The sequence below is a fragment of the Carassius auratus genome, chromosome 2, assembly GCF_003368295.1.
Source record: "Carassius auratus strain Wakin chromosome 2, ASM336829v1, whole genome shotgun sequence".
In the NCBI taxonomy this organism is placed as follows: domain Eukaryota; kingdom Metazoa; phylum Chordata; class Actinopteri; order Cypriniformes; family Cyprinidae; genus Carassius; species Carassius auratus.
Genome location: NC_039244.1, coordinates 8,420,367 through 8,431,596, shown reverse-complemented (window position 1 = coordinate 8,431,596; position 11,230 = coordinate 8,420,367). Strand labels below are relative to the sequence as shown.

General features: G+C 39.5%; 1 long non-coding RNA gene across 1 annotated transcript; it reads right to left on the bottom strand.

The window, feature by feature from the left end:
* Positions 1 to 543: 543 nt before the first annotated feature.
* On the bottom strand, positions 544 to 2,620 carry LOC113114817 (uncharacterized). Its single transcript, XR_003293790.1, has 4 exons — positions 2,484 to 2,620; positions 1,541 to 1,641; positions 1,256 to 1,409; positions 544 to 1,029 (listed from the first exon to the last, which is right to left on the bottom strand). It is a non-coding gene; the product is annotated as an uncharacterized LOC113114817 (long non-coding RNA).
* Positions 2,621 to 11,230: the final 8,610 nt, after the last annotated feature.

The window sequence follows — 11,230 nt, the reverse complement described above, 5'->3', positions numbered from 1 at the left end:
CCAAGCCAGCCTTGACTCCTTTACTAGTGGGTGGAATAACCATCCTCTCCGCACATAGAGTAATCGAAGCCCAGACCAGTTGTGGGAAATTGGACTCCTGCAAAACCGTCACTCCTCCAGTCCTATCTGAGGTATTTTAAGAATGTGTGTCTTTTAATGTAATGTTTTCATGCAAGATATTGCCCCAATGTCCATAAACTATTACCAACTTTTAACAGATTGCACAAGACGGCGACTCTGACTGGGACACAGACAGTATCTCTGACCAGCCGTGGACAGGAATTGTAGTTCCTCCAGTCAAATGCCCCTTAACTTAAGAACTTATAGGCCCAAATTCAAACTTCTTTAACCCAAACTCAAACTCTCAAAACTATGGAAGAGACCAGTATTTATAAGTTTTAAATTTTGTGCTGCTTCATTCTTAATTTACACTAAATCAGTCATTGAAATGACTAGTGACCAAATGATCCATTTACAAGCAAATTAACATCCAAGTCAATAAAAAACAAATTTAAGGTGACATTGCATGCTTGTTTTATTTTCTGTATTGCTATATTTAAAGCAGAAAATGGCTAGTATAACAACTTGTGTTCTCTTAACACATTCATTAAGATATACAATTTTACATTATGTAACACGTTGTGTTCTCTACACATACACAGTAAATTTCAAAACCATAAGAACATTTACCAATGTATAAAAGGTTTTTTTTTTTCCTGAACGTACAATTACATACATTTAGTATAATTTTAAATTGTTTAAACCGTTGTCAAATTGAATGGCTTGGTTGGGGTTGGTATTGTCTGAATTAAATCAATTATATTTTAACATTAATTTGTGTAATCTGCAGTTTTTTTTTTTACAATATTTATACTAAATCAACTCTGTCAGTTCATACATAACACAGCTTTCAATTTCTTGGAGAAAGTCTTGCAGAAAGTTGATTATAGCGGTTTCATAAGTCTCTCGTACTGATCCCTTCTCCGACATTTTTGGAAGAATGTTCTGCATGATGAAGTCTGCATCAGCCTGTGGGGGAAAAAAAAACAACCATCCATTTTCAGGTACATATGCACATGCATTTGGCTTTTATCCAAAGCTACTTTATTACCATTTTCTACTATTATTTTTTTTTGTAAGGAACAAGTGTTTGACAATTATTTTTAAACTTGGCAAATAATAATTTTCCTATATATAACATTACTAAAATGCAATACAAGATATAGGCATATATTTTTTTTCTATTTACTGATACCTTATCATCATCATACACCACATCAGGGACAAAGAACTGGTGGCAAAGTCCTGAATGTTTTTCCAGGATGTCCACAAAATTGTGGACTTCAAGACCTTTTCAGATTTGCTTCAACAAAGGGACCAAACGTAGAGTTGCATGAAGCACAATTGATCTGGAAAAAGAACCAGAAAATTATTGCATAATATAGACAGTGTTGTGGCTAATCAGTATATCTGGTAGGCAGCAAAATTAAAACCATTTGCAAGGTTTCAAATGTAAAGAAGTTAGAAGACTTTTTCTGACCTTATTATGGCCTCTTTGTTCTCAGGTTTAACGGCCCCAGTAAAACCACAATTAATTATTTGATCATTCCATGCAGAGAGATCAGTTTCTTCTTCCTCCACCTGAAAAAACATAAAAATGTAAACTGTGCGTAGAAATAAAGGTTTTATGAATTTGAGGCAGGAGGCTGCTGTCGTTGTTGTGGCTGCTGCTGCTGACCCTGAGCTGACTGAATCTGACCAAGGCTTTGGGTCAGAAGACCCATTCAATTCTGTGCAGCTGTACAGACATCAGAATATTCTCTCTGTTAAATAGGTCATCACAACATCATATAGGATTATCTGGATCAGGTGTTTTAAACTCAGTTCCTGGAGGGCCACAGCTCTGCACAGTTTAGCTCAAACCCCAATCAAACACATCTGATTCAGCTAATCAAGATCTTCAGGGTTACTAGAAACCTCCAAACAGGTGTGGGTTGGAGCTGGTTTGAGCTAAACTGTGCAGAGCTGTGGCCCTCCAGGAATTGAGTTTCACACAACTGATCTAGAATAAGTGCATTAACAATGTATCATATAAACATCACAGCTTTTAAACATAGTCTATAGGGATGTGACCTACTGTATATAAATAAACTTGTTAGGAATCAGAAAGAGGTTTATTTCAAATTATGTTTACACATACAAGGCATTTGTTTTGTATTATTTGTTTTACAGTATATTTTGAGAGACACCTTTAGCATCGTTTATAGTCCATAATACAACTAGGGCGTGGAGAATAATTATTATTTATTAATTATAAAACAACGTGAAAGGTGTGCATATTAAGAGAAATGTACAGCCGCCGATGCGACCCGCATTAATTGATCTCTAACTTACTTAACTTGAGCAAACACGTTGATACACATAGTTACATATAGTTATCGGTCTATCTAGCGAACTTGAAGAAAGCGTTCAATAACACATACCTGTGATCCATCACCCGCATGTCTCTGCTCCTTCATTTCGATCGATCCACTCGGTCTGGGGCTCGCGCTGATGACGTAACGAGAAGGACGCGCCTTCGTCCCTTGTACACACCTCAACCTCTTGACCCCTCCCCCACGTCAATTCAGGGACACAAAGGGAGGCGCAAAGAAAAAATGAAGCGCAAAGGAAAGCTTGCACCGCAGAGGCACGGATGACTGAAACGCGGATTTAAAGGAGCAGCGCAAAGAGAAATGTGTTGCAAATCAATGCTGCTGAAGTTTTACTTTGCTAAACTTTATTTTTTCTCAGTGGTAAACTTTTCTTTTGCAATTGTTTTTTTTTACTTGCAAAAAAGCAATTTTTTTCTCAATACTTTATTTTTATTTGCAAAACATATATATTTTTTTGCAAAACATATTTTTTTGTTTGCAAAACATTGTTTTATTTTGCAGATATATATGGCCCTATTTTGACTCGATATAATACCATAATTAATTATTTGATTTAATACAATTCTGAATCCATTTAATTTTAAAGATAGCATTAGATACTTCAAAGTCGATAGCATTTGAAACCACCTTGATGAAATAAATTACCTAGATTGTCTCTATAATGTAGTCTATTCTTCCAAATGAAGTTATACATTTTCTTGTTTACTTGACTAATAATTGACTTTGGAGTATTTAAAACCATTGCTGTATAAGATAATATTTACAGTCCTTCAGCTTTTGATAATAATATTCTACCATTCAAAGAAAAATCTTTAAATAAACAAGAATTAAATTTATTTTGTATTTTATCAAAGGAAGATAATTTAGATCAAATCTTTCCTTCTGATTTTTTAAAATTTTGATTCCCAAATAAAAAACATGGGTTTTAACTGGTATACCACACAATTCCACCACACCATCAGAAATATATTTCAGTGGAAACATTTTGTATTTATTAATATTTACAGTTAAGCCTGAGACTGATGAAAAAGTGTGTGTAGATCTTAAAAACCTCAAAGCACATAGCTCTTTTTGCTTGGCAAACATACAAAATACCAAATAAACTACAGAAAAAAACACTTCTTAATTCAAAGTCCAAATAGCAGCATAACAAAAATTACATAGATAAACAAAATAAACACAACAGGAAAAATAAGAAAGAAATTAACTAAATAAATCAATACAAAAAAAAGTGAGTGTGTGAAAAGTGAAGTGACATTCAGCCAAGTATGGTGACCCATACTCAGAGTTTGTGCTCTGCATTTAACCCATCCGAAATGCACACACACAGAGCAGTGAACACACACACACACACACACACACACACACACACACACACACACACACACACACACACACACACACACACACACACACACACACACACACACACACTGTGAGCGCACACCCGGAGCAGTGGGCAGCCATTTATGCTGCGGCGCCCGGGGAGCAGTTGGGGGTTCGATGCCTTGCTCAAGGGCACCTAAGTTGTGGTATTGAAGGTGGAGAGAGACCTGTTCATGCACTACCCCCACCCACAATTCCATCCGGCCCGAGACTAGAACTCACAACCCTTCGATTGGGAGTCCAACCCTCTAACCATTAGGCCACGACTTCCCCACAAAATGAAAAATGAAAAATGAAAAATGAATACTACTACAAAGGACTTAATCTAGTACAGGGTAGCCTACTATGTAATCTCATGTGGCGTCTGCGCCGTCTCAAGTCAGACAAAATTTCTAATCGGCATGCACTGCTTCAAGTCAGATTGCGATCGGTTTGTGCTGTGCTGTGCTGTGCTGCATGAAGTCGAACCCACCTTTTGCCTGACTTGAGACAGCGCCAAATTGACCACATGACAATGATCATGTGTGTTTCGGAGTTTATTCAATATATTGTGTTCCAATAATGGACACAGATATGTGTTTTTAGAACGGTAAAAGCCGTTTTTTTTTTTTTTTTTTTTACTGTAGTTGCACTGTTGTATTGAGTTGTATTTATCATACAACACTGATAAAAGCATATATACCTCACTGTATTAGTATTTAAATAGTATATAAATAGTATAACTTTATTACTGAAAATATTGCAATGTATTTAAAAAGTGATTCTGTTTCTCATGAAAATATTTCTGAAATGTCTGTGTATTTGATAAATGCTGCATTTTATTTACTTCATCTGTGAAAAAGTATGCAAACAATGCATTAGTGTCACTAACAGGGCAGAAGGTGTCTGGCTTTACATGTCTGTTTTCAACTCCGCCCCTGACGCAAGTGGCTACTCTCGTAGATCGCCATCTGTAGCCGTGCTTCAAGTGGAACGCACCCAATGACAAGAAATCTGTGTTTTTAGAACGATAAAAGCAATTTTTTATTGTAGTCGCAATGTTGTATTGAGTCATGTTTATCATACATCACTGATAAAAGCATATACAGGTGCTGGTCATATAATTAGAATATCATCAAAAAGTTTATTTATTTCACTAATTCTATTCAAAAAGTGAAACTTGTATACTGAATTAATTCATTACAAAGAGACTGATTTATTTCAAATGTTTATTTATTTTAATTTTGATGATTATAACTGACAACTAAGGAAAACCCCAAATTCAATATATCAGAAAATTAGAATATTGTGAAAAGGTTCAACATTGAAGACACCTGGTGCCACACTAATCAGCTTATTAACTCAAAACACCTGCAAAGGCTTTTAAATATGGTTTCTCAGTCTTGTTCTGTAGGCTATACAATCATGGGGAAGACTGCTAACATTACAGTTGTCCAAAAGATGACCACTGACACCTTGCACAAGGAGGGCAAGACACAAAAGGTAATTGCAAAATAGGCTGGCTGTTCACAGAGCTTTGTGTCCAACCACATTAATAGAGAGGTGAAAAGAAGGAAATATGTGGTAGAAAAAAGTGTACAAGCAATAGGTATAACCGCACCTTGGAGATGATTGTGAAACAAAAACCATTCATAAAAGTGGAGGAGATTCACAAAGAGTGGACTGCAGCTGGAGTCAGTGCTTCAAGAACCACTACGCACAGACATATGCAAGACATGGGTTTTAGCTGTCGCATTTCTTGTGTCAAGCCACTCTTGAACAACAGACAGCGTCAGAAGCATCTAAAGACAAAAAGGACTGGACTGGTGCTTAGTGGTCCAAAGTTATGTTCTCTGATGAAAGTAAATTTTGTATTTCCTTTGGAAATCAGGGTCTCAGAGTCTGGAGGAAGAGAGGAGAGGTACACAATCCACATTGCTTGAGATCCAGTGTAAAGTTTCCACAGTCATGGTTTTCAGTCATGGTTTGGGTCATCTGCTGGTGTTGGTCCACTGTGTTTTCTGAGGTCTAAGGTCACGCAGCCGTATACCAGGAAGTTTTAGAGCACTTCATCCTTCCTGCTGCTGACCAACTTTATGGAGATGCAGATTTAATTTTCCAACAGGACTCGGCACCTGCACACAGTGCCAAATCTACCAGTACCTGGTTTAAGGACCATGGTATCCCTGTTCTTAATTGACCAGCAAACTTGCCTGACCTTAACCCCATAGAAAATCTATGGGGGTATCGTGAAGAGGAAGGTGCGATATGCCAGACCCAACAATGCAGAAGAGCTGAAGGCCACTATTAGAGCAACCTGGGTTTTCATAACACCTGAGCTGTGCCACAGACTGATCGACTCCATGTCACGCCGCATTGCTGCAGAAATTCAGGCAAAAGGAGCCCCAACTAAGTATTGAGTGCCGTACATGCTTGTACTTTTCACGTTCATACTTTTCAGTCGGGTTTTTAAATCCTTTCTTTGTATTGGTCTTAAGTAATATTCAGATTTTCTGAGAAAACGGCTTGACAGTTCCCTTTTCAACTCTGCCCCCGACTGCAAGCGGCTGCTCTCGTTTATCGCCGTCTGTAGCCGTGCTGCAAGTCGAACGCATCCCTGGAGAAACTGCGGCGGCTGATAAGAGGGCTGCTCTCGAAACACTCTCGCGGTACTTTAATGCCACATATGACATCTCAAGTCGGACAAAATTTCTTACCGGCCTGCACTGTTTCAAATGGAGCCTGGCATATCACCTGTAGGAGAAAAAAAACTATCCGTGGCGACGGTTTTGCAGTCCGTCCCCTCAGTTTATAAACCATGCTCACAAATTCTTAAACTGTTCCCTCGGTTTAACAAATCATGCTCACGGATTAATAAACTGTACCCACGAATTTCCAACCCGTGCGCACAGATTTTGTAAACCGTACTTTTATCCGTGCCCACGCTTTCGCAGTCCGTTCCCATGAATTTGTAAACTGTACTCACAGATTCATGCAGCAAGCGCTTACGTGTTAACATAAAGTTTTAATTGAATATTATTAAGTGGAATAGGTCTACAGCAAAGTGTCTTAAGTGATTCTCTATCAAGTGTAGTAAGAGGTGGAATACAACGATTTAATAAGAAAGATCAAAATTTTGTTTAATTTGTGATAATCTAAGAACTTGAATATCATTGTAAAATAAACCTGGCATTGTGACTGACACTGTGTCAGAGTGTCTGGTCTGTGTTTCCCTGGGTGTCCATTGGTGGTCTTACTTCCCCATAGTCACCCCACTGCAGGCACAACATTTGCCACAAGCCTTTGTCCCATTCATCACTGTTAATTGCACACCTGGTATTGCACTCAGCTGTCTCCAGTTTCATCGTTTTCACCTGTCCATACAAACCAGCCTGTCTCATTCTGTTTCATGGAGTCCTTTCTAGGTGCCAATCCACCATCTGGTCTGGATACGTACTGGATCCGGGTGACTGCTGTGACCCTCTGATCTGGATACAGACTGGATCTGGTGGTCTACGGTGACCTCGGAATAAGAGAGAAACAGACAAATATTGGCATAGATGCCATTCTTCTAATGATGTACCTAATTAATGCAGCCTAAAAATCCTTTAACGGATTTGGATATTAAAAGCATATTAGTATGTTATGTGTTAGCCAGGTTAAAGAGATGGGTCTTTAATCTAGATTTAAACTGCAAGAGTGTGTCTGCCTCCCGAACAATGTTAGGTAGGTTATTCCAGAGTTTAGGCTTCAAATAGGAAAAGGATCTGCCGCCTGCAGTTGATTTTGATTTTCTAGGTATTTCTCTGCTGAACTACTAGAGCCTCTCAACGTCTCTGCTGAACTACCAGAGCTGAACTACCAGAGCCTCTTCACGTCTCTGCTAAACTACGAGAGCCTCTTCACATCTCTGCGGAACTTCCAGAGCCTCGTCACGTCTCAGCCGAACTTCTTGAGCGCTCGACCTATCCTGTCATGGCCATGGAGGCCATCCAGGAACTCACTGCCTGCCCTGTCATGGCCACGGAGGCCCCCCTTAACCTGTTCATGTTCTCTATTTCAGGCTTACCTAACCAGACTTGCTCTCCTGTGCCATGGTCTTCTGCGCCACCCTGTTGGGCTTCAGTCTCGACTGCACGGCTGTGGTGGTCCTCTGCGCCGCCCTGGTGGGCTTCTGTCTTGACAGCATGGCAGTGGTGGTTTCTGCGCCACCCTGGTGGGCTTCTGTCTTGACTGCACGGCTGTGGTGGTCCTCTGCACTGCCCTGATGGGCTTCTGTCTCGACCCCAGAGTTAGATGCATGCCTCACTGTTATTATTTAATAATTAGGACTGTTATAACATTACATTGTTAGAAAAGGAATGACAACATAACCGGCACATTATTCGTTTTGTATTGCTTTTTACCTTTTTTTATTTATTATTTTTAGCTTTTATTTTAGGCTATAATACACAAGTGGCGCTGTCTTATGCTATTGGTGATTAATGTAAAATAAACGCTAAAATGCTGATAATGGTCTCATAGGATACTATGAAAAATAATGTTTAATAAACAGAAATGAATCTGCCGGTGGGGACGGAGCCACAAATCCTTGAGTTTACACATCCGTGGGAACGGATTGCGAAAGCAAGATTCAAAAACCGATGGTATTGTTTACAAAATCTGAGCGCACAGATTGGAAATCCGTGGGTAAGGTTTATTAATCCGTGGGCACATTTGTTAAACCGAGGGAACAGTTTAAGAATTTGTGAGCACAGTTTAGAAACTGAGGGGATGGATTGCAAAACCGTCGCCACTGATTGTTTTTTGTTTCTCCTACAGGTGACGTGTCGGCCTCCATATTATTACAAAGACAATAGAGGTAATTACAAATTAATTAAACTTATGTGAGTTAAATAACACTGTAAATTCCAGCTGACTTAATATAAATTTTAGCTATAATACATTTTCAATTAATTGCAGTTAACATGCAAACATTTTTTTTTTTTTATTATTGAAATTTTTATTGCAAATAAAGTCATTAAGACTGATATATAGAAGGGAACTGGGCTAGTTGTCACACAATTCTTCACAGGATAACTTCAGGTTTGAAAGTAAGTTTTTGTTAAGACTTGACTACAAAAAACTAGTGAACATTTCTGCCATTGTTGTTTTTTTTTACAGGAAAAGGAAAATTCAGAACACAGCTCACTAAAATCTAACCTAATTTTCTAATTTTGTCTTACTAAGGGGGAAGTTGTCACGATAGAACCTGCCATTCTGACAATTGTAAACAAATGGAAAATTCCAACTTTAAAAAATACAAACAAAATTAGTAATTAACAGATTATATGAAACCTTTATTTAAATCTTAAATCTCCAGCCTTACTTTTATGAAAAAAAGCCTACACAGTGCAAACTTTTGGTTAGTTGCCAATATATAGCGTTATTACTTGACTGTCACTAGTGTGTCAATCTCTGTCTGTTGACGGAGCAGCAGGTAAATGCAGAGCAGAGTCTCTGCTTCGAACCATCAGCACGGGACATGCACTGAAAACCAGAGTCCACCAGTTCACAGTTAACGCCATGGGCTGCAAACAAGCATTTAACATTTACTTACATAACGAAAATATAAATCAATCTCTGGCAGACTCTTGCAAATTGAAAATGTATGGTAAACTATATCATAGTCATATATTACAAAAATCGACTAGCCTATAATACGCATGCTCACAAATTATTATTTAATACAGTATAAGCTCATTTGCTTATGAAATAACCCATAGACCAAACAACCCAACCAGTGTATACAATTATTAGTTAATCATTTTATTGTGCTACTTTAAATTCTGTAGAAAGTTTTTCTCCATTAGTTTACCTGTTTACAGTAGTTCCCTTTCAAGGGAACTTCGAACTGCGTCCTCTAGGGGGCGCTATAGGGAACACCTCATCGTGACCCGTGTCTGAAGCATACATTGAAAAAAACACCAACTTGTTGGCTGGATACAGCCTCTGACATCACTTCCGGCATGACTATAAACAGGCACTGGGAGAATACGTCATTCTCTTCTTCACTGACTGTTCTGTTTGAAACATGCATCTGAAAGAACCGGTAAGAGCGATCTTTCTCTGTATATCATGGCGACTACTAGTAAGCGTTTAGACAATGTGTGCATCTTTGTCGGCGTTATTTGACAACCGATGACACACGCAATCTTTGCATCATTTGTTTGGGTGAAGAGCACGCACGCAATTTCTTTCAGGAGGCAATCTGCATGCATTGTGAGCGTTTTTATAATAAAAAAAGCTCAGCTCTCATTTGTCTCTCTTCTGAGAAAAAAAAAAGGAAAAAAGGCAGCCATCTGCTTCCCGTGGTTCAGGACCTGCCGCTGCTGAGGCATGGTGGAGAATGAGCTTGTGAGAATACAGGTGGATCTGTCTGAATGGTTTAAAGAGGGACTTTCCCTTTGGCGCTCGTAATGGTGGCGGACGAGAGAGAGCCTCGGGAGGATGATGTTATATTTTTGACACTATCTGATACTGAGGTTAGTGCTCTGCTGGGTTTTTGTCCAGGAAAAGCAGGAGATATTTGAGGATGGTGAAGAAGCTGAGGCTGAGCCTTCTCAATTCTCCTGCCCTGTGTATGTAGAGCTTTTGGAGGTTATGGATTGCACCACGGCAAAGTTGGGGGAGACATTCAGAAATTAATCTCGTCTAAATGCCAAGGCATATGGAGCAGCAGGTCAGGCTGTTGCTTTATTACACACGATGGTGGTGCTTCAAGCATATCAGACTGATCTGCAAAGAGACCTGGATAGAGGCGCGGCCCTTTTTCCTGATCAGGTAGCCAAGCTGTGCCACACCACGGATCTCTCTCCGTGCTACCAAGCAGGCCGACTCCACCATGGGCAGGACTAGGGCGGCCATGGTGGTAGTGGAGAGACGTCTGTGGATGAACCTTGCAGACATCAGGAAGAAAGAAAAGGTTTTCTTCTCGATGCTCAGGTTTCACCTTCTGAACTTTTCGGTATTTCCTTTGAGACGGTGATTGAGAAGTTCAGGGAGACAAAGGCACGCTCCGCTGCTTTCAGATCCTTCGTTCCATGAAGGTCCAGGTCTGAGCCTGAACAACATAGGGGTCCTGGCCTGTATCGATCTGTGGATCAAAGACGGGAACAGAAGGCTGGTGTCGCAACTCACGCTCATCCCCCACCTGCAGGCGGGCGAAAGAGGAATTGTGGGTCACAAAGAGGTAAACAGAACCTAAGTGATGTTATCCAGGCTATCCAAATTAGAGTGATACCGAGGTATCTACTCGTTCCCTTTAGTGATTTTTAACTCCTGCTTTTATCCTCCCCTTCCTAAATTCCCCTGTAACCACCAGCTCTCCACCTGATCGAGGTTAGGTGTAAACTTCTTGCATAACAGTCTCCTATGCTGGCCTTATAATG